The sequence below is a fragment of the Serinus canaria genome, chromosome 1 (assembly GCF_022539315.1).
Source record: "Serinus canaria isolate serCan28SL12 chromosome 1, serCan2020, whole genome shotgun sequence".
NCBI classification, from domain to species: Eukaryota; Metazoa; Chordata; class Aves; order Passeriformes; family Fringillidae; genus Serinus; species Serinus canaria.
In genome coordinates this window covers 87,334,696-87,357,253 of record NC_066313.1, presented here as the reverse complement: position 1 = coordinate 87,357,253, position 22,558 = coordinate 87,334,696, and positions in this window count along the sequence as shown.

Below are 22,558 nucleotides of genomic sequence, written 5' to 3'. Positions count from 1 at the left end.
GATTGTTGTGAAAAAGTCAGTGGATCAGATAACGAACTTGGTGCAGACTTGTCATTTTATGATTGGCTCATCTTATGACACTTGGGTGAATAAGGATTTATTTTCCCATTAGATATTGGCTGAGATGGTTATTTGGGAAGCAAGTTTTCCAGTGTTTTTAGTATACTAATAGAAGCTGGTTTGGAAAAGTAAATAGATGTGGTTCATATGACTTTCACATTATGCAAAGGAGAAAACACTCTAGGTTTTTTGCATTTCATTCCTTTCAGCATTTTCAGTTTGCTGAAGTATATTATCATAATTATTCAGATTTCATGATGATAATGATGCTAACAAAAGCAATAATGAAGTATTTTTCCACTGAGAAATGAATGAGAAGAAGAACCCTTTTGAAACTTTTTTCAGGTACTTCTGTCAAGAAAAAAAAGCTTATTTAATTTTCTAGGGATTCTTTCTTGTATAAGTAACAAAGAGTATTGGATTGATTTTTCAACTAGGTCCCTGGGAAATTAAATACTTTTGTCATGTAATACTTCCTCCTAGTGCACACCAAGTTTAGTCTATATCAGCACCACATCTATGAAACAAAGAAAACATTAATGAAGGTGGACTATGGAAGGGGAATTAAAGGGGAATTAAATCTGGAAAGCCAATGATAATCAAAAATATTGTCCATGTAGCAAATAAAAATGCCCTTATTATATCCAACACATGTAGGATGGGACAGGGCAGCCTGAAAGTTCATCCTTATCCACTGGAGAGGAGACTACTCTGCTCCCATCTCCCTTGAGGCTGCCCGCTCTACTCTTTCACCTCACAGCACAAAGACCTCTGATCCCAGGCACTTTTGCTCCAGGTCCTGGATGTGCCCTTCTCTTTTTCAAAGAGATATTTTTATTCAAATTCTTAAAACCTAATAGCAGTTAGGCCAAGGAACCCAGCAGACAGGAGACACCCACATAAGACCTGGTGCATGCATGAGCTGGTGAGAGAACATCAGTCTCTCCATGAGTCTAATGCACATTCATTTCCCTGCTCACCCACGGGTGACAAACTAGCACTCTCCAGAGCTTTAGGGATTCTATTGATGAAAATAAAAGCCCTGAAACCATGACAGAACCAACTGGTAACAAAACCAAAAAAACCCAAAAAAGCAAAAAAAAAAAGCAAAAAAAGACCAAGTATGCACATACGTCATGAGTAAAAACTTGACTTTTCATGAGAGGAAAATAATTTTTGTGATAAATTCAATCAAAATTCAAATCATTCTTTAATCAGAATATTCAGAGAAACTGAGATTTTTGTTTAAGTATTTTCATCAGGACCTCATCACTGCTACCAGTTCTCCTAGGTCTTAAGTCTGCAATCAGTTCCCCTTGGGTAAGGTCTTGCCTGGTACCACCGTGGTGTCTGATGGCAGAACTGGGGTCATGGCAATGGAGCTACATTGTAGTCCCGTGTTCCTCATGTTACAATCCTGAATGACAAACGTCTAAATCTTCACCTGATAATTGACTTACATTATCTAGGAAGTCTCAGGAACAAAACCCCAAGGTTGAAGCAAACTAATGGTTGTTGGCTTATGTGAACATGTAGCAGCAATTTTTAATTTTTTTAAAGTTTTTAAATTAAACATTTGCTTCATAAGTAAAACACTCTCTACTGTAAAATAATAAAAGATGGGAATTAGTTTGCCTCATTTGTGTGAGTGATATTTTAGACAGGGCATGAAGCAGCAGAGAGTTCTTCCCACTGTCTTTGCATGTTTTCAGGGGGCATGAGAGATGAGCTGCAGAAAGGAGCAATACTCCCTTCCACACACATTCATCTTTCTCCACAGTCTCCCAGGTCCAAATGAAAATACTTCTTTCTCCTCACTCGTGTCCCCAGCTGGTGTGGTTGGGCTGGCTAAAAAGCACATCTGAGCAGACAGCCCGCTCTGGCTGGATTAAAATTCACTGAACCCAGAGCAGGTCCTTAGTCTGGTGTCATGTCCTTGTTCTTGCTGAAGGGCAAGGGGGTGAAGGCAGAGAGCAGGGAGCGGGGAAGGAGCTCCCTTTGGTTTCTGAGCTGGCTGGTACTGGCTGAAGGAACTCCTGGTCATAGCATGTGCCCTGGTTGGTCTCAGCCCACCCAGGCACCAGGGAGCAATCAGAAGTCACTTGTTTCTCCATCTTGGCTAAGCATGCCTGAGCTCTGTGGCTAAGCAGAGACCTTTATTGAGGTGGAGGTGTCTCTTTCAAGCAAATTGTTTCCCTGCTCACATGAACTCATCAGGACACCTTTGGTACACAAAGGGAATGAAAAGTGAGGCTTCTAGAAAAAAATAGCAACAGCCCCTTTTACTGCAATGGGGGCCAGATGTCACTTGGGAATAGAGTAAGAATACTAAAGAGAAGGTGATTTGTCTCAAAATGAAATAAATTTAGAGTATGAACCAGGTGAACAGAGGTGATCTTAATGCTAAAGAAAGTAACTGCTGTGATGAAACTTAGAGAAATACAGGGAACAACTTGTATTCATAACCCCATTGAAACTCCAGTCCCATCAGTTTGTGCATGTGTGCAAGTAAATTTATTTCCCATGTCTTTCACTTTATTTTATAATAACTATATTATACTGTTCCAAGCTCAGAAATATGAAGCCACTAAACCTAATTTCAGCTAAAAAAAAAGTGATACAGATTGTGAGTTTCATAGTGTTGATCACATTGTTTCTCTTGAAACATGAGGAATTCCTAGCAGAGGACAGTTGGTCGATCTACAGATACATCAACCAAAAGAACTAAGGAAATTTGCAAAACTGCAGGCAGTCTAAACTAGTAAAATAAGCCATATTTAAAACATCACCTTATCATTTCAACTTTGTGCCTTGACATTATTATAGGTGTTTTGACTTATCTTGACTGAAGCTAATAGAAGACACAGAGAACATAAACCCCAGACTTTATTCTGTATTTCCTTCCCCATAGGTGTTGCAACAAATGTCAACAGAGACAATTGACTTTATAGGGTACTCTTAATTTTTTGTAATGAAGGGATGATGAAAAAGAGAGAAATAAAAATGTGGGGGAGGGAGCTGAGATGTGTGGCTTAGGCTCTGGATGTGATACTGAGATAGCAGCAGCTGAAAGGCAAAATAGCAATTCTGTCCTTGGCTGCAGCAAGTCAATCCCCATGGGAACTTGCACATGGGGTACTGAAGGGGGCATCATGTTCATGCAATCCTGTGCATAAGTTACTTCTCTTAAAGTGTCATCATTTTAGAGAGTGGATCAAATTAATTTTATTCTCTTTCCTTTGCCCCTCTCCTAACATAATTTTTTTTCTCATGCTGCCAATACGATGGGAGGTTGATGCAGGCTGCAACAGGGCACTCAAGGACCTCAAGGTGAGAGGATGAGCCAAGTGAACTCAAAGAATAAATTAATTACTTCAAAGACAGTAGCAGATTCAAAGCTCCAGGTGAAGTCTAGCCACTCCTGGAAGAAAGACAGAGGGACAGTGTCAGTGGGCTTTATTCCACATGTCTCTAGAAAACAAAGAAATAATCAAAGAAATAAAACCTCCCAACTATCATTCTTACAGACTAGTGTTGTATATAACCTTAGACAAGCTCCAGGGAAATGCTGTTAATCTTGATGTTCTCCTGGTGCAGACTCAGTAACTATACAAGTGAATACAAAGGAAGACTTGCATGGAAATCAAATGCTATCCTCAAACAAAGTGCCTTTTTTATTTTTTTTTTTTTTTTTTGTGCATGTACATGACTGTTATCAGCACATATTCTTTTAGTGATCCATCTAGCCTGATATTATTTCTCAGAAAATGGTGAATATTCCAAATAAATGGTCAAGAAATCCTTGTTAGCATTTTGCCATAACCTGTTAATTTCCCCTCACTAGCATTAGTCCTATGCCTCAAAATGGGAGGATTTATAGTTTTCTCCTGAAATTTCTAACTGATAGCAGTGCCACTATAAAATATTGTTTCATAGTTTCTTGATATTTTAGTGAAAATTTAATCATTCAGAAAATGCTGCACGATGACAAATTTTATGGTGAAATGATGATATTTTCTCTCTGTCCTGCTGTCTGTGTCTGTACGAAATTTTTCAATCTGAACAGCTTCTCAAGGACCAGGATTAGCCAGCTAGACTGAGACTCCTTGTAGTGGAAAACAACAAGTTTGCTTTCCTGTGTCTTGTTTTCTGAAATTAATTTATGAATAAAAACAGACTAAGCTTGACTGTACATTGTACTCCATGCCAATGAATTTTGCTTGCTAGATCAATGTATTGTCCCCAAATTTTGACATTTTTTGTCCAAGTGAAGAGCATGTGAGAAGCATCTGAGAAAATGGAGTTCTGAAGGAGGGTATAAGTGTGTATCAGTACTCTTTTAGGGGCACCTAAGCCCAGTTCCTAAAAAATGTGGTTTATTGCCTTGAACCAATAATTAGTGCAATAACATGGCTACTAAAGTGATGCTGGTGCAGGCTCAGAGGCCACACCAGCCACACACCTTAGCTGGAATCATTGCCAGCCTCCCTTTGCTGCCTGTGTGAGCACCAGTGCCTGCCCACAGCACTCGCTGTGTCTGAGCCGGGTGTGCCCTGTCCTGCTGCTCACACCCCTGGCCAGACACGGGCTGCTGTCACTGTCAGAGGCCACCAGGCACCGCTGGCTGCCCTGCTGAGTGACAGCCTCTTGCTGCTGCAGTCGTCCCACCTACAGCTGGCCAGAGCCCCACCAACTCTGCCGGCGTGTTTGCACAGAACAAAGCTGCCTTTGTTGGGTACTAAGAGCATTTGAACAGCTGCACTTCCATAGGAATATAGCCCACAAATAAAGCTTTGCCTGTATTTAGGCCCAAACAGAATCCCTCCTTCACACCCAATTTCAAGGGCTAAAGATTGAACACAGTATTTACATTTCATATACAGGCAAGATGTCTGGAACCCTTATAAAAACATCATTATTTTTATATTCTGTAGATGCAGAACCACAGGCTCATTATGCCAAAGTGATGCCAAATCAGAGACTAACACCTACACCTGATTATGAAGCAATAATATTTTTTTGCTAGAAAATATTTGTGTTATATATGGTATTTCCATCATGTCTACAATAGCACCAGTGATCAATTATAAATCTTGCAAAGCTTACTTGCCTCGCTTGTCAAGTGGTTTATTATGAAAAGGTCCCTAAAGACCATCAAGTGACATAAGTTATTCCACCTTAAATGGAAAATTGATCTAGTGGTTAAAGAAGCAAATGTTGAGATGTTTTCTGCACCAGGAATTTTGAATTTCCAGCCAGCTACAGTTTGAAAAGAAATCTAGTGCACTTTATAATGTAACTAAAGTAATCTCTAGTAAAATATTACAAAGAGGTAGTTTTTCCAAGCAAACAGAAGCTGAAGTAATTTCTGGATGGACAACAGCACAGCGGGTGCTTTGCTGAAGCAGCAGAGAGCAGTGTTGTGGGACAGCCTGTGAGCTTTCCCTGCACCTCAGCAGAGGAGTGTACATGAGATAGCAGATCTGAGGAAGCAGCCAAGCCTGCAGAGACTCTGGGAAGTGCAGTGTCCTGAATGAGCACCTGGAGCCCAGGTTTGGCCCAGACACTGCACCTCCCAGAGACTGGCTGCCCTAGGAATTTGTAAAAGAGCTCAGAGGAGATGTCGTCGGATACCCAACTGCACAAAAACGTTCCTGGTATTGCAATCACCTCAGCCTTCAGCTGTATTTTGGATAATCTTGTTCTCCTGGATGAACTGGGATACTTGAACAAACAATTGATGAATGTGTGTGAAGGCTTCACTGCCTTGGGTGGCTTAGCATTAATCAGATGGAACCAAAGCAGCAAAGGGTAGTCAGATGGCAGACTGACCTGATCCTGACTGCATCACAACTGGTCTCGTATGTGCTGCATTTTGGCTTCAGTCTTTCACATATTAAATGCAAATAGGCTTTATTGTTGCCAATATATTGACAGTACAAGGTATTAAAGTCTTTGCAGAGAGCAGAGGAGACTCAATAACATCAATTCTGTCATTGGTCATACGGGAAATTTAACACCTCCTCTATTACAGTGTAGCAAACTGAAAGAAACTTAAGAACATTTTCATGACCAGTAGGAAACCCAGGAAACTCCAACCTTTGTCAAAAACCCATGCATATTCCGGATCCCAGCAGTCAGTCATTCAGCTCTAAAGGATATGACAAAAATGGGTGGGATATTACTGGCAAAACTTCTCAGATTTTATTGATTTATTACTATATTTTACTATGATTTATTTTACAATTGATTTATTACTATATTTTACTATGACTTATTACATTTGCATGGACTGAAATAGGAATTCAAGAGGAGGAAGGTATGTTCCCATTGTATTATTTCTTTAGCCCAAAAAATACTTGTACATCCACAATTGATTGGACAACATGACTTTTCAGGGTGTGCAGGTCTCCTTCAAGCAGCGGAAGGGGTGTCACAGGGAGGCTCTTGGCACAATGCACAAACATGGACTGTGTCTGGTCTTGCTGCATATTTGCTGTTCCTTCCTTTGTGTCTCACACGTGTCAGCTGTGACACAGCAACCCAGTTGCAGCCAAAAATCTTCTGAGTGTTGTTTTGGAATAAGGGCAGTGGATCACCTCCTAGGATGGCCCTGAACATGTTAGTGATATCCCTCATTTGCTGTTGTCCTGGAAGAAGTCCTATTTTCCTGGTTTGTCATCTGAGTAAGGAGTTGACCATCAGCAGCTTCCAGATGAGTGTTTAAAACCTCCCAGAACAGCAGTGTTTCTTCTTCATTCAGGGAGGAGCACCAATGTCCCCTATAACTACTATCCAGAGAGCACAATGCACATACAGAAACACAGAGTGGAAAATGTGCTAGGCAGTTAATGAAGTACCATATAATGCCTATGGGGCTTATTCTTAGTTCTTTGAAGCAAAACTCAGAGAAGCCACCAAGTCCATCCCACATGGCCTTTGAAAGAGTTGTGCCCCTTTCAACAGTGAGAAAAATGCAAAACCTCAGAAACAATGCAAACAGGGACAGTCAATCACCTTCACTGAGAGCCTCCTTTTCTGGAGGGGGCAACAGAACAAGGTCCAGCAGGCAAATACAGAAACTCAGGAAAGTCCCAGACAGCTCAGAAATCACCACTGACATGTTGGTATGAAGTACCTCCTGTGCAGTGAATTCTACATTTGTAAAGGAGATCTAGAAACTGCAAGCAGGGAACACGAAGAGGGAAATTTAATTTAGTAGTATTTCACTCCCACTTAGGAGGCTTGTGGATTGCTACACTGAGCTTGTGAAAAACAGGGTGAGGAATCAAGGAACATGAGAGCTGGACTTCAGTGTCAAGTGGAGTTGCTTATTTATTTCTCTCCATATCACTCTGCCTCCTAAGATATCACATAAACAGGTTAAAGGTTTAGATTTTGAAAAAAAAAAAGGATCCACAAGATGCACATATGGCACCTTTTTCACCTTAATGTCATTTTTGCTGACGAGATTGCCAAAGGCTTTAGATGGCCTGGGCAGGTTTTTGCAAAAGAAAAGAATATTCACCCCTAGGGTATGGGAGGCCACACTCTATCCAAACCCTGCAAACCAGATGCTGGGAAAAAGCAAGTGGGAAGTTTTCTCCCTCCTTTTCCATGTTAAGAGGTCCATTGCAGATTATTTGATAATAGCTGTTTAGATATGATAAATTCTTTCTGCCAGAAAAAGTGACACTTCTCCAAAGTGTGTACAGCCGGGCATTGTCATGGTAAGTTACTCTTTCAAGTAGCTGCTCTCTTTGTAAGAGGTCATTCTATGTGTTTTTAATAGATTAACTTGAAACTATATTAAAAAAGCAACTGCGTTAATTTTAAATAAAGCAACTTCTGTGGTTTATGAAGTTTTATTACTTTCTTTGATATGCAGATTTGTATTAGCTAAGCATGACATAAAAGACCATGGTGGCTGTACATGAGAGATAAGTAGGAGCATTCACATATTCATACTTCAGCTCTCTTTTTGGGGTAGGTTTTGTATTTACATTACTATGGACGATGTTTGAGGGGTGAGATTGTCACCTGCGTTTTAGGCACAGCAAGAGAAGCATGTTAAAGGATTACTTTACTTCTGCTAATTTCCTTCTTAGCTTTGCTTTTTAGGCAAACAGCCTAGCAAGAACCTCTTTTCAAAGCAGATAACTTTAAGAGAGAAAATGCGGGGCTTTGCAGGACATTGCCTTACTTACAACAGTTTTATCTTTTGATTTTAGAAATACCTACACCTGAGTTCTCATTACCCTCTCAGCTCTGTCAATTTCCTGAAAGAATTTCACACAGAGGGCATGGTAATATTTTAGGTAATATACATCAAATAAACATACATATATATGTTAATAGGACCTGAGCATAAAACATCTCTGGTCCTTGCAACTAGCCTAAATTAATTGATATTTTGTGGGCCTAATCAGAATACATGATGGCAGCAGTGCCATTTTACACCCACTTGCTTTAAGAGTAACTAAACATGCAATACTCAGAGCAATGAAGAGTGAAAGTCCTAATTTTAACTTCATTCAACTCGTACTTTAGGTCCAAGCAATCCATTTCCCAGCCTGAGCAATTAACTTTGCTCTCATACATTAGCAGAACAGAGTAGCAGAGGAATGCATAAGTAAAAAAAGTCTATTTTTCTTTGGGTTTTAAACAAAGACACCTCAAGTCTAGTCCTTCAAATTTCATGGATTATAATTACAAGAAGACCTTAAAATTGAAGATGCTGATTCTTAAGTGTTCTTACATCCAAGAGTCATGCTATGCAAATGTCCTCTTCCTCTTGCATTTTTTTCCTCAAGAAAAATCCCAGAAAAATGAAAAACCAAAATGAATCATTTGAAAATTTCACTGACCCAATATGGGTACTTATTCTAATAACCATATTAGTATTCTCCCAAATGGCATTGGATGTAAGCAGGAACTGTATTAAATTTATGCACTCCATTCAACTATTCTCTCTTTTTCTTCCATTAAACTGCATTTACAGAGGGATCAAGAAATATCACAGAAAACTCTTTAATTAAGTTCCAACATAATATCCTCTTGAAAGCACACATGGTCCTAATTTTTAGAAACACCCCAGAAATCTACCTTGCAGCCACAACATATTTTTCTGACCTATATATTGAAGGAATCCAAACTAAATCCACTTGCTGCTCTAAACAAAAACTCTTATTTATTGTCCTGGAGAAGAGGGACAGCCTATAAAAAAGAGGATCTAAATGACAGCTGAAGCAACCCAAATTAATGTTGCTCTTGGGCTTATAGGTCTCTGTAGCAGAAGCAGGCAAGGCTCCAGCCTTCCCTAACCTCCCTCCCCATGTCTGCCTGATGACCTCCCATGACAAAACACTGATTGGGCCATGAGATCTTCATTTGGTCATGCAGCTCTGTGACAACTGCACTGACACTGTATGGCAATTTCACTTCACATTTGCCTGGAGAATGTCAGAGACCTAGAAGCAATCCTCATGGGAAAGTCTTATTCCAGCAAAACCTCTGTTGTAAATGCTTATTTCTCTTCAGAACTATAATTTCTTAGCTATTATTTCTTTTATGCTTCACCATAGCTTTAAAGTAAACAAAAGGATATTTTAAACAACATAAAGCCCCCCAAAATCAAACCAGCAATCACACACAACCACTCTGCATCTTTTGCAACCAAAAAATGAGCAAGCAGAGCTGCAGGTTTGCTGCCCTGTCTTAGCTACAAGTGATCATTGAAATACAATAGTAACTTGTGTAAATACTGAAGCAGACTTACACACCATGAAAGTGCAGCTCTTTTCTCATGAAATCATCTGACACCATGACTGAACCCCAGTGAATCCAAATGTGCTTTCCAAATTGTTTGGGGACAGGGACTAAGAAATTTGGCTACTCACACAGAAAGCCTCTGTGGCAGGAAAAATGTGAAGTAGTGTGAGGCAGACCTGCTACGTGGAGGAGAAAAGTTCATTAAAGGTTTGAGGACTGATAAATGAGACAGGAAAAAGGATGTGTAAATATGAGAGTGATATGGATGTTCCTCTAAAGAATGAGATTTTGGGAGAGGAGAAAGATGGAGCATCAGATATCTTTTAAAAATATAATTTCAAGACCTTTAAAAGAAACCCCTAAGTCTTTTTTTGTCACTAAGCTCTGAGGAGAAGATCAGATATCTCATATCTGAACACTTATTCCAGATAGCAGAAACAGTAAAATTTAATGAAAATATCTTATTAAAAATGTTTTACATGGCAAACTATAAAATTAAGAATGTATTGTATTTCTCTTATGTATAGCATACTTAGATTAAGCTATTTAACAGCAGCTTCTTGTGAGATAAACATATTTTAGGAGCCTGAAGTTTTTTTGTAATTACTTGCATGCACACTGGTTCCTCTCTAATGAAAACAGGAAATACAATGAGCATGGATGAATATATTACTACCAGTATGGGAATAAAAACCAATTTACTTTTGTTGGAATGAACACCTAATAGGTTAAAATAATTACTGTGTTATTTTTCCAGTGTTGCATGTGCTTCTTTAAGTATTCCCCCTGCTCTTGTTTCACCATTTATGTAGAGTGCTGACAGTATCCCTCCATCTCATGTCTGTGAAACAAATCTTCCTTGCCCAGGCTGACTTGTTACTGTGATCCTGGAGCTTTAGCTGACAGATCAGTGCTATTCAATATCTGAATATTCTGAAAGACCAATATTCTGCCAGTTCCAGAAATGGAACAGCATCAACATCAGCTCAAATGCCTGATGTTTCATGAGCTGCTTCACTAAAACCACAGCAGCAGAAATGACTGTCTGTGTGTGGCTGTGAACAGCCCGTGGCTCATTAGGTTGATTAAGCAAATGACCACCTCATTTCTTGTGGGGAAGTTGCATTTGGCCAAATCCTTGTCTTGGGCACAGCTTTGTTCCCTGAGGAAAAGGTCACATAATCTTTGTGTGCCTTTTGCCATGTTCCCTTCTCAGTGATTCAGGGTAACTCAGTGTATTTGGCCCACATGCATCTCAAAACACCAAAACCAGAACCATATGAAATCACATAGCAAAGCATGTGCTAGAAATGCCCAAGACTAGGAAAGCAGTGAGGCTTGCATTTTGTAATTCAAGTTCAGTACCAGACATACTGAGCTGAAGCAACACAATATTATGAAATTCATCATAAATTTGTATGCATATGAAAAGGCAATAGCTTTTTGTCATGTTGTTGTGAGAGGGTATGATAGAATTATTTGAAACAAATACTTGAGATCCTAGTAAAAAAGCTGTGTAGTGACCTCTGTAACAGCTTATGTCACTATAGATTGTTAAATATAATATTTATAAATATTATAAAGGGGCAAATTTACTGCATTCTCCTTCACTGTAACTTATGGGAATAGTGACACTCCTCCTTACAATAACACATAACACCATTGCCTTTGTGCTTCACATGTTAGTCAGGAGCCATAGGATGGATCTGTTCACTGCCAGAGTTTGCTGTGTTCACTTGGCAGAGAGTGACAGGATTGTATATTGTTACTCTGGGGCAAATGCAAGGAAGGTATTCCATGGCAGAAGGTAAGGAGGAGGGGGGGCAGGCAGGGAGCAGGGGAGGGCAACCCCTTTGGAGATCCAAAAGTTCCACTTGGTTCCATGCTGGGTTTTCTCCTGAAGGTTGAAATTCACAGCAGAGCACTGAATTTTGCTGTAGTACTGGGTCCCCAGGTCCTGCTGCAGCTGGAGGCAGCAGAGGAGCATTGCTTGCTTTCAAACATAAATATGTTTCAGGTGTCATTCCAGCTGAAGGAAAGAGTAATAGCTGATAAGAAAGCCATTCCAATTCTTTTCAAGGCACAAGTGTGCACAGCCCACTGCATCCTGCAACATCTTCAAGCAGCCATGGGGAAGCAAACAAAGCTTGGGTCTTGCCAAGACTGGTCAGTTATTTTTAGCTAAATTTTGACATGATTGCAGCCTATGGATGGGTTTTCAGTGAATTACTGCTAATGACATTTATTACCAGCATCGATAGCAATTTACCCAGTGTAACTCAGCCAGTTAAGAACTTCTCAATCATTCTGAGTTCTCACTTTGCCAGTTGACTAAAATATTTTATGCTACCATTAGTCACAAGGGCTCAGGAAACAGCTTGTAAATTTAGACAGAGCCTGGGATCTTGAGAAGTTACACCCTGCTTGTGTCTAATTTATCACCACTGTTTATATTTGTGCCAGGACTTGGGCTTTCCCACTGATCAAAATTTAAAATATCTAGTAATAAAATGTTCTCCTGGAATGGGCCATCAGATTACTAGTAGAAAATCACATTCTGCTTAGTGGAGATATTAGAGGCACTTTCATTACAGGAGAAAGTAGATCTTCCTATCTGCTGGTAGGTTTTGCTTGGGTCATTTAACTTGCTACCTGCAGGACTTGCTGAAATTCTCATCCATGTCTGTGTTCACTGAACTGCAGGACACATTTACAGATATGGTGGTGTCAGAGCCTTGTTCAGGACACATGAATAGGCTGCTATCAAGAGAGGGGTCTGGCTCCCCACCTCCCCTGTGGAAGATCCAGCTGTCTCACTTGAACAGAAACAGTAAAAACACCCTTCTGTGTGTCAAGCTATAATATCAGTGATAAGTAGTCTTCACTGAAAAGCAGGAGAGAAAGGAGGGTAACACTGAAAAGCAAAATAATCTCAAGTTAGAACCTCTTTGTGTTTAAAAGGGCAGAAAGGACAGTCTAGCTAGTGATGCATTTATATTAGGGATGCCCAAAGGGAGGGACAAAGAAGGCGGGGGTGCCTTTGTTAACATACCAGTCCTTTATTAATTCATGCCAGAAGCAGAGTCTGTGCTCCCTCCACAAAGTTCTTGTAACAAAAAGCATTTTAGAAGCTAAATGTTTTCTGGAAATCAATTTAAGATGGCCACTCTGCTTAATCAGCATGAAGTTCAGTTCTGCATCAGATTACTAAAGCATGCCATTACCCCCAAGGGCTTAAAATTCCTGTAGTTTCATATCAGTCATTTTGCCATGAGCACTGCAATTCCCATAACATGATCCAGGTCTTGGAAATAAGGATAGGAACACTTGAAATATCAACATTAACTTGTCTGACACAGGCTACCCTGATAAAATATATATTTCCAGATGTTTGGCTTCAGAGCATTATTCAAACTGACATATTGCAAAGATTTATCTTTATCCAGCCTATATGATACAACCTGGTCAGACACAACAAAAACTGAAATATTTTCTCTTTAAGTAAAATGGAAGGTTGTTGAAACCTACAAGTGGAAGTCTGTCCAATTTTGATAGTGATTTACCCACCCCCTGGTTGGTTAGCCAGAAGTGTGTCAGAGGGAAGGGGGTGACTGGACATGGAGCAGCCCCAGATGCCAGTGCCCATGGCTTGGAAGGACTCAGAGGAGGCCAGCCAAGTGAGCTGCTGTTCCCAAAGCTACGTGGGGTACAGTACTTTCCTGTCCCAAATATTTTAATCTTTAAACTGTAAATTTTTTGTTGCAAATGGGAATAAAACCAAAACATGCATTTCTTCCTAAAAATGAAGTTATTCTCAGCTCAAGTCTAAACATATAAATTCCTGCTGTGTCTGTCTGTAGGCAGGTAAGAATTACTGTGTTTGAATAGCTGAAATGGTCTCAGGATATGTGTGAGTGCAGGGTTATAGGGAGGTGTCATAACTTTGATTAGATCAGTGAACTACTCTGGGCAATACAAATACATTTTGGACACAATCCTTTCCACAGATATGAAACACAAGTGTGTCTAAGACTTGGCCTAATAAATTAGTTATATATTTTTTATCTTAAAAAAGCTACTTCCTTATAGCTCCGAGTCCTTCCATGAAATATCTGTGGGTGCCTTTGGTAAGAAGAAATGGTAAAGTGGCCCTTGTGTATATCTGGGATCAGGTCCTTGATAATTTCCCAAAAAGAAACAGAGAGTGCTCTGTTCTGAATTTGCATGCTGTGGCATTGAATTATTTCCTTTCAAGAGTTTAAATGTGAATTTAAGGAACTACTGGTGACACTGGATGTTCTGCTTCAGGGTTACAGTGGCTTTACACTGGCCTGACTTGGCTTTGGCATATTCTTTAACATCTTGAGACATGCTGGAAAGGCTTTTTGGCCTGCCCCTGTCAGTGTCTCTCCTGAGAGCAGGTCATGCACTGGTGCACAGTTTGGAGGGTCCTTGACTCGCTGGGAAGACTGAGAAATGTGCTGGGGATGCAGAGGTTGATGTATCTGGTTAAGGAGTTCCACTACTCTGGTTTGTACATTCCTGCAAATCCTTAGGGAAGGAATGCTTTGCTGTCAGCCAAGATTGCTCTTCATTTAAGCCAAGTTATGGTAGAATGGTGGGGGAGAGTGTGGAAAGGGTGGATTTATTTAAGCAAAATTGACAACACGGCTGCCAATGTTTATAAAAGACATAGATTAAAAAATGAAAGGAAAGAACTTGCTTACTCAATTGAATTTAAACCAAGGGTTTTTTCTCACCTCTCTGCTCCTTGGTTTGCTGTAGACATTCCTAGGTCTACCTGCTTAGAGATTCTGTCTCTGCATTTCTTCTGTCTCAGATTGCATTTGCCACAGAGAAAAGTACTTCCTGATAGGACAATTCTGCTTTCCTAGCTAATCCATCCTTCAGATTCCACCAAATTAATCTTTTTCTTCAGAATACATCTCCCTTCTTTTGCAAAAGATATAGTCTTGCTGCTCCCTTTCTAATTAAAATTAACAATGCTATTTTATAGTCAGTCTGCTAAACCAGCTGTTATCTTCTTTATTTTAATTAACCCTTGTGTGACAGTGTTATCAATGCTATTATTGACAAAAGCAGAAGTCTCAGATGAAAGTTTGAGGGATCTACCAGAGTTAGATCAGTAGCCAGGATAGTGACAAATGTAAGTGGCAGCAAAGGGAACTCATAGTGAAAGGAAATGGTAACACTTTTCATCCAGATTTTTTTTTTAAATTTTCCATCCAAATATAGAGGAAAAAGTATGTTTTGAGAGATGAGGAAAACATTGTCCCCATGAGGAGAGGCAATATAAAAACAGGTAATTAGAAGGTACTGCATGTATCAGGGTTTGCAAACAGTCTGTGAGTCAGTGCTGTCTCCACATTTTACATCTTATGCAATTTTGGTCATTCCTGTCACTAAAAGGTAAAACTGTTGTCCAGATGGAGTAATGAAGTGATTACTGACATGAAAGGTTTCTATGTTATATTAGGAAGAAAGCTAAAACCCCATATTTTCAATACTTTTGTTAAAAAAAGGTAATATTTTAACAGATTCTGCTTATGATTTTTTGCTACTGTTATGACTAGTCTAGAGAGGAAATGTATAAGGTGATATTAAACTGTCATCTAAAATGAATGGAAAGGTATTTGTTGGATGCTGCAGATAAAATTTAAAAAAAATCAATTGGAAAAGGAAACATTTAAAAACTAACATTTAAAACCAGAGTACAAAATTCAGTTCTGTAACCCCAAGACAAATATCACTCAAGAGAAACACTTTGCAGAAGGTTAAAAGGGATTAGACACAGACAGGTGATCAAGATGAATATCATTCAGTTACACTTGTTAAAATCAAATTTTTAAGGAAAAAAAAGCCATTTGTAGGCAAATAGCTCCCTGAAGTGAAAAGGAAACTTCCCTCTAGCTGTATCACAATGCAATAGCTCATTACAGGTGGCTTTCACCTTTGCTTAAAGCCCTTGCCCTCAGCTGCTGGCAGGCACAGGATATTGATCAGTAATGATTGGTAGCTGAGGGCAGGATGGAGGGGATCTGTTCACAGAGATTCCTTGCCCTTTTTCCTTGCACTTCTTTCACCTTTTACTCCTCCCACAGTTTTCATTTCATGTCCCCACTTTTTCTACTTTCTATTTCTTCTACATTTCTGCCTTTAACCAGTTACTCCCTGCCTCACTCCAGGTAGTTGAACCTCTCTGCAGTTCTTGTCCCTACAACCTTCTCCTGCTGTTTGTCCTAGACATGGAATCAAAAAATGGATGTGTTGAAAGGGACCATAAACCATCTAGTTCCATCCTCCCTGCTACAGGCAGGGACATCTGCCCCTAGGCCAGGCTGCTCAAAGCCCCATCCAACCTGGTTTGAACACTTCCAAGGAGTTAAACTGCCTTACCTTGTAGGTGGATGTGGCCTTCAAACAGGAGTTGGGACTGACTTCTGATCAAAGCAGCCCATGGCATCTCCTCCAGGACTGTGATCTCTGTGCTGAGGTGCCCTGGTTTTGAGATGGACCCATCTGAAGATCACCCAGTCTATTCTAGACTGGTTCCCATCTGCATTGGTTTTCCACAGCCTAGTTTTTGGTAGCAGGGGGGCACAACGATGGTTCCTGTGAGGAGCTGCTGGAAGCCTCCACGGTGTCTAGCAGAGCCAATCTCTGATGGCTTTGAAGATGGACATGCTGCTGGCCAAAACTGGGCCAATGAGAGAGCCTGGTAATGCCTCTGTGATGACATATTTAAGAAGAAAATCAAAACAAAGGACACATGGTCTTGCTTCCAGTCAGAGGAGAAGAGGAAGTCAGGAGGGCATGTGAGGGAAAACAGCACGGTGGCACCCAGGTCAGTGGAGAAGGAGGGGAGGAGGTGCTCCAGGCCCTGGAGCTGAGATTCCTCTGCAGGATGTAGTGAGACCATGGTGAAGCAGCTGTGCCCCTGCAGCCCCTGGGGGATCCATGGGGGATGCAGAGATCCACCTACAGCCTGGGGGATCCATGGGGGATGCAGAGATCCACCCACAGCCCTTGGGGAACCATGGGGGATGCAGAGATCCACCTGCAGCCCATGGGGATCCATGGGGGATGCAGAGATCCACCTGCAGCCTGTGGGGATCCATGGGGGATGCAGAGATCCACCTGCAGCCTGTGGGGATCCATGGGGGATGCAGAGATCCACCCACAGCCCTTGGGGAACCATGGGGGATGCAGAGATCCACCTGCAGCCTGGGGGATCCATGGGGGATGCAGAGATCCACCCTCAGACTGTGGGGGAGGTGCCCACATAGGTGCAGGTGGATGCCTGGAGGAGGCTGTGATCCAGTGGGAGTCCTGGTGGAGATAGGGGACCTTTGCTTCCAGGCTGGAGCAGCCTGTCCTTGAAGGACTGCACCCCTGTAAGAGAGTCCCACACCACTGCAGTTTTTGGGGGCTGTGTGCCCATGGGGGGAGCTCACAGTGCAGCAGGTTTGGTTTGGCTGCTGCTTGTGAGGGTGGACCCAGGCTGGGGCAGTTCATGGAGAACTGTCTCCTGTGGGAGGGACCCCATGGTGTCACAGGGGAAGGACTCCTCTCCCAGAGCAGCAGAAGAAAATCCAGGTGATGAACTGATCCCAGAATCCCCATGCCCTGTCTCCCTGTGCTGTTGGTGGGCAGGAGGGAGGGGCTGGAGCAAAAAAGGTGTTTTAAAGGGCTTATTTTCCTTCTCATTAGCCTCCTCTGATTCTATTAGTAATAAACTCTCTTTGCAACTTTTAGCTGAGCCTGTTTTGCCCCTGAAATGTTTTCTCCTAGTCCTTATCTGAACATGTGAACCCTTCATTATTTTTTTTCACTCCTCTGCTCAGCTGTGGCAGGAGAGGGTGAGCAAGTGACTCTCATGGGTGCCTGGTTTTTGGCCAGTGTGAAACCCCCACACCGTGCATCCAAGCCAGGCAGCCCATTCTGCATGGTGAAAGCCTCCTTCCTAATGACCTGGTAACACCGAGCAAGCTTGACTCAGAGCACTGAATAAAAGATATCAAGATCTTTGCTGTAGTTGGATAAATAGATCAATAGATTGATTTTAGAAAAGTCCACCATTGCCTCACATAATTATTTTGCCATTTTGAGACATCGGTATGTGCAACCTGTGAATGCTGAAAAGGAAATTAATCCAGTCAACACAGAGCAGTTTATTTTTCCTTCCTTTTTTTTTTTTTTTTTTTTTTTTGACCATCTTCCATGTACATGCAGGCACAACTAAGTAAAGATGTCCAAGCAGATAAAGATGTCAGGAACACCTGGTCAGGATGACTTTCTCTCACTGTTCAGCTGTACAAAGCAAAGCGATACAGAGTCCCCAGGCAAGTGTAAAGTCCCTTTATTGCAAAAGCCAGGTCTTTTAAAGCAGTTAGCCTATTATCAGCTACATTCCATTTAAATTTATCAAATATATTCACCCAACCACCATAAACCGTGATGTGATCATGTAATGGTTGTACAACTTGTTTTTCTACCTCCAATTCAGCTAAGTTCTTTCCCCCATTCCTTTTCTGCTTAGCCAAAGTAGCAGGCCTGAGCCATGATTTTGCAAGGGTGACAAGGCCCTTATTTTGTAAGGCTTTATCCATATGCAACAGTCAACTTCTGCTCTTAGAGAAAATTAGGGCATTATGACTCTTCCATTTTCCGTTCATGTGGATCAAATGGATCCTCATCCAGCATCATCCCCACAGAAAGTGTGCAAAAACTACTTAGATGATCACTACATTCACTGCTTCCTGGTGTTTAAAAGGTGACTCAGCTGATGACAAACTCTGTAGTCTTTTCATGAAATGACAGTTAGTGGCCTAAATAAATTTCACAAATATGTAGTCTTTTTCAAACAGCAGCTCCCTTAATATTAATTTCATTTCCTTGGCATTCAGATTGAAAGCAAAATCACAAATTTATTGTCATTTCCTCCCCAAAGGCAAAGCCTTTGAAGATCCAGAAGAAGAGAGAGACTTGAGGCAGTAGCCTCCTCTTTTACTGATGGCTTAGCTCAGGTCATGGCTGCAGTAACTTGCGGAGCATAGCAAACAGTGTTGGCGATGACAAGCCTCTCACTGATGTGTTATCAACCAACCTTCCTTCACAGTGTGAGGGGATAGAGTGGCCATGGATGTGGGAGAGGAGCAGACTCCAGCCATCACACCAAGAGAGCTGCATGGCTCCACCTCTGAAGATGTATTTATCTCCAGCCTCAGTGTCACAGCGAGATCAGTCCCGATCCGCGGCTGCAGCTGAGCTCTGCTGGGAGCAGTGAGCTCTGGCTCTGCTGCCACCCTGCTGCTCTTGTGGGTGTCATGGTCAGGGTGCACCACTGCCCAGATGTTGTCACCAATTTCTTTCCCCTGTGGGCTCTGGCACAAGTGGAAAGTATGAATTTGGCTGGAGTAACGAAAAGGTTTTAAAAAACCACCAGAAATGGAGAGTGCACTGCTAAACAGAAACCTTATAACAGATATTCATCGTTTTGATGTCATTTGGAATGGGTTTCCCTACAGACTATTTTTTTGAGGGCTTGGTTAGTTGTTGTTTGGGTTTTTTGGTTTTTTTCAATTGAAAACAAGCGGAAGGAGAGGAGAGATGTAGGCAAAATTAATTCCTTCTGCCTTCAAAGCAGAAAAGTTCCTTCTTTTAAAATCTGTGTGATTACCAATAGAGTTAAAGTATAATAATGTGGAGATGCATAGAGAGTATCACATACAGCACATTTCATGCTGTAAATACTCCTAAACAATAATGATACAGAAGTATGCAGCCACTTTTCTGTTTGGTTCCAATGAGCCAATTTAAAAGAAGAGGATTTTTTCATCCAAAAAGTCCGACACTTCAAATTAATTGCATAAATTGACTTTGTCCAGACTTGACAGGTTTTAAAGATTAAATTAAATCCAGGAGGTTTCCAGACAGGTAAGAAGGTAGATTCCTCACCCACAGGAGTTGCATTCAAAGGATGGACATGTGGACAAAAGCTAGGAAGGGGAAACCAGGAGACATGAAGTTCAGCACGAATTCAAAAGGTGAATTAAGGAATTGCTTTTAACCCAGTCATTTCCCAAACATGTCAGAGTGATGTTCATTGATGTCTTGACAGCTTTTTTTGCCTGCCTTCCTTCTCCTCTTTTCCTTGATTTTTCTTTGTCTGGTGCATAGCTTATCCTGTACGTGTGCAAGTGTAGGTGTTTAAGACAATTGCTCAAGCTTGAAAGGAATTCCTCTCTGCAATCACTGACTGTCTAAGAAGGATTTTGCTCCTGCACAATAATTATCATTCACCTGTGACCTCTTTTTGGTAAACTCTTGGTTGTCTCATTATTACTTTAAAAAAATGGTGCTTGGAATAAGAATGTGTTCCATTAAGCAGGCAAGTCTAAGCAAGTGTCTAACACCAGTGCCTATGAAGTTCATCAGAGGAATGCAGATTGATTTTCTTTAAATAGACCAGACAAAGGGCAGAGCATTAGGCTTGTCTAAACAATATGCAAGTCAGCATGGGGCTATGTGTTTTCAAGGAGAGCAAAAATGGATTCATTCCAAGAGCAGAGCATTGCACCAAGAATAGCCTAAGTGTATGAATTCAACCTGAAACTTTTAAAGGCATATTTTCCATTGGATTTAAGAGGAAATAGTCCCATCCTTCATGAGCAGATACTCCTACTTTTAGAATCATGGCATTAGCACCTGAATGCAGTTTGTTTTTATCAGTGTACCTGAGGGTTTCATAATAGTTGCTGAATTGCTCACAAATGGGTGTAAAGGGGACCTGAATTGAAGAAAAAATAATTTTGGTCCTAGAACTAGAGTATTAATATATTTTAGAACCCAAAGATTTGTTAATGGAACTACAGAATCACAAAATCATAAAATATGCTGAGTTGGAAAGGACTCATCAGGATCATTGAGTCCAAATCCTGGCACTGCTCAGGAGAATCACACTCTGTGCCTGAGGGTATTGTCCAAATGCTTCTTGAACTCAGACAGGCTTGATGCTGTGGTCACTTCTCTAGGGATCCTGTTTCCATGCAATAACCACCCTCTGGGGGAAAAATATTTTCCTGATATCCCACCTAAACCTTTCCTGACTCAGTTTCATGCTGCTTCCTTGAGTCTTGTCACTGGTCATGAGAGTGAAGAGATCAGTGCCTGCCCCTCTGCCTGCCCTTGTGAGGATGTTGAAGACAACAATGAGGTCTCCCCTCAATCTCATCTTCTCCAGGCTGAAGGAACCAAGTGTTAAACACCTAACACAATTTTCAGGGAGCTGAAATTTGTCTAAGACAGAAGACTTTGGGTTCTTACCTGCTAAAGGAAAGCAAGGATCAGTATCCCTGTGGTCCAGAAAGGCCTGCCGCCCTGTCCTGAACAATTTTACATCAGAGCAGCATCCAGCAAAATGGAATTTCATATGCATAGGAAAAGATTAATAATTTGTTTCAGTATATAAAAGTGCTGTCAAACAATCCTTACCATAATTGACAAGATTCCCTCATCTGCCTAGGTTTTCCAGCTGTCTGGCTTCAGAGCTGCTAAGAAGCTCAGCGTCTGGCAGCCTTTACCTGCCTTGATTTTATTCCCAGGCTTTGAGGTTGCCAGGCTTCCTGCTGCAGAGCTGGGCCCCAAGTATCAGGATGAGCTGGCAGAGGATCAGTCAGGAAATATTCAGGAGAAGTCCCTTTCCACTGTCAAGTGAATTAATTCCTTATTTGATCTGCATCAGCAAGGCAGGAAAATTTGGATGATCAGTTCTGGATAAAGAGCAACAACCACTCTGATCAAACCCATGTGTTTATTCAAGGATATCTACTGGAGACAGGAGTTGTATTTTTAACAATAATGTTGGTTCTTGCATTTGATTTATGGTTCAGGACACGTAGTGCCAGTACATCTTGAAGAGATGTTTGCATTGGCAGGAAAGTAAGGGCCCGAAGCTCTGTTCCCCTCTCCTTCACCAGCATCCAAACACTGCTAATAGCTGCCACTCTGGTCAATAGAGAAAATGAAATCCAAGGCTGCACAGATAGATCTCCTTCCACTCCCCTGCCCTCCCCCCCTCACCTCCACTAAATAATGAAGAGCTCCAGCTCTCATTTAATTGTAATGGAGAAGCATGCTTGGATTATTCTGAAGCTTTTGGGGACAAATTTGTTTATGTGTATTTTCAAACAGTCATTCAACTTTGCTGGTCTTGGCATAACTCACGGAACTAATATTTCATGAATGCTTGGAATTGCATCAGTTGTAAATACAGGGTCAGAGCCTATGCTGGTACAGATTGTCTCAGGTTTCTGGAGCTGCCTGGAGGCAAGTCAGTGTCTGCACTAGAGCAAGCACCCCCCTGTGAGTACCCAGCAGCACACAGAGGGGGCAGTCCCCTTCCAGTCACAGAGGCAGGAAGGAACAAAGGACATCTCCAGCCTTATAGCAGCCTTAGCACCTTTATTTAGTGTGCAGCCTGGCAGCAGGAGAGGAAGGATAGGGGAGCCTTGATTGAGGGTTTTCCATGTAATCTGCAGCCCCTTGCAGGACAGGAGTGGTAAGCATGGAACAGCAGCAGCAAAAGTGACAACTCTGGGGAAGCCTTTGCTCTCTATCTGCGAGGTGTCTGTAGATTCCTGCTGGAATGGGCAGTGCTGCTGCCCATGTGTGCTGTGACTCTGTGCTTAGAGACAGTTTTTAAGTG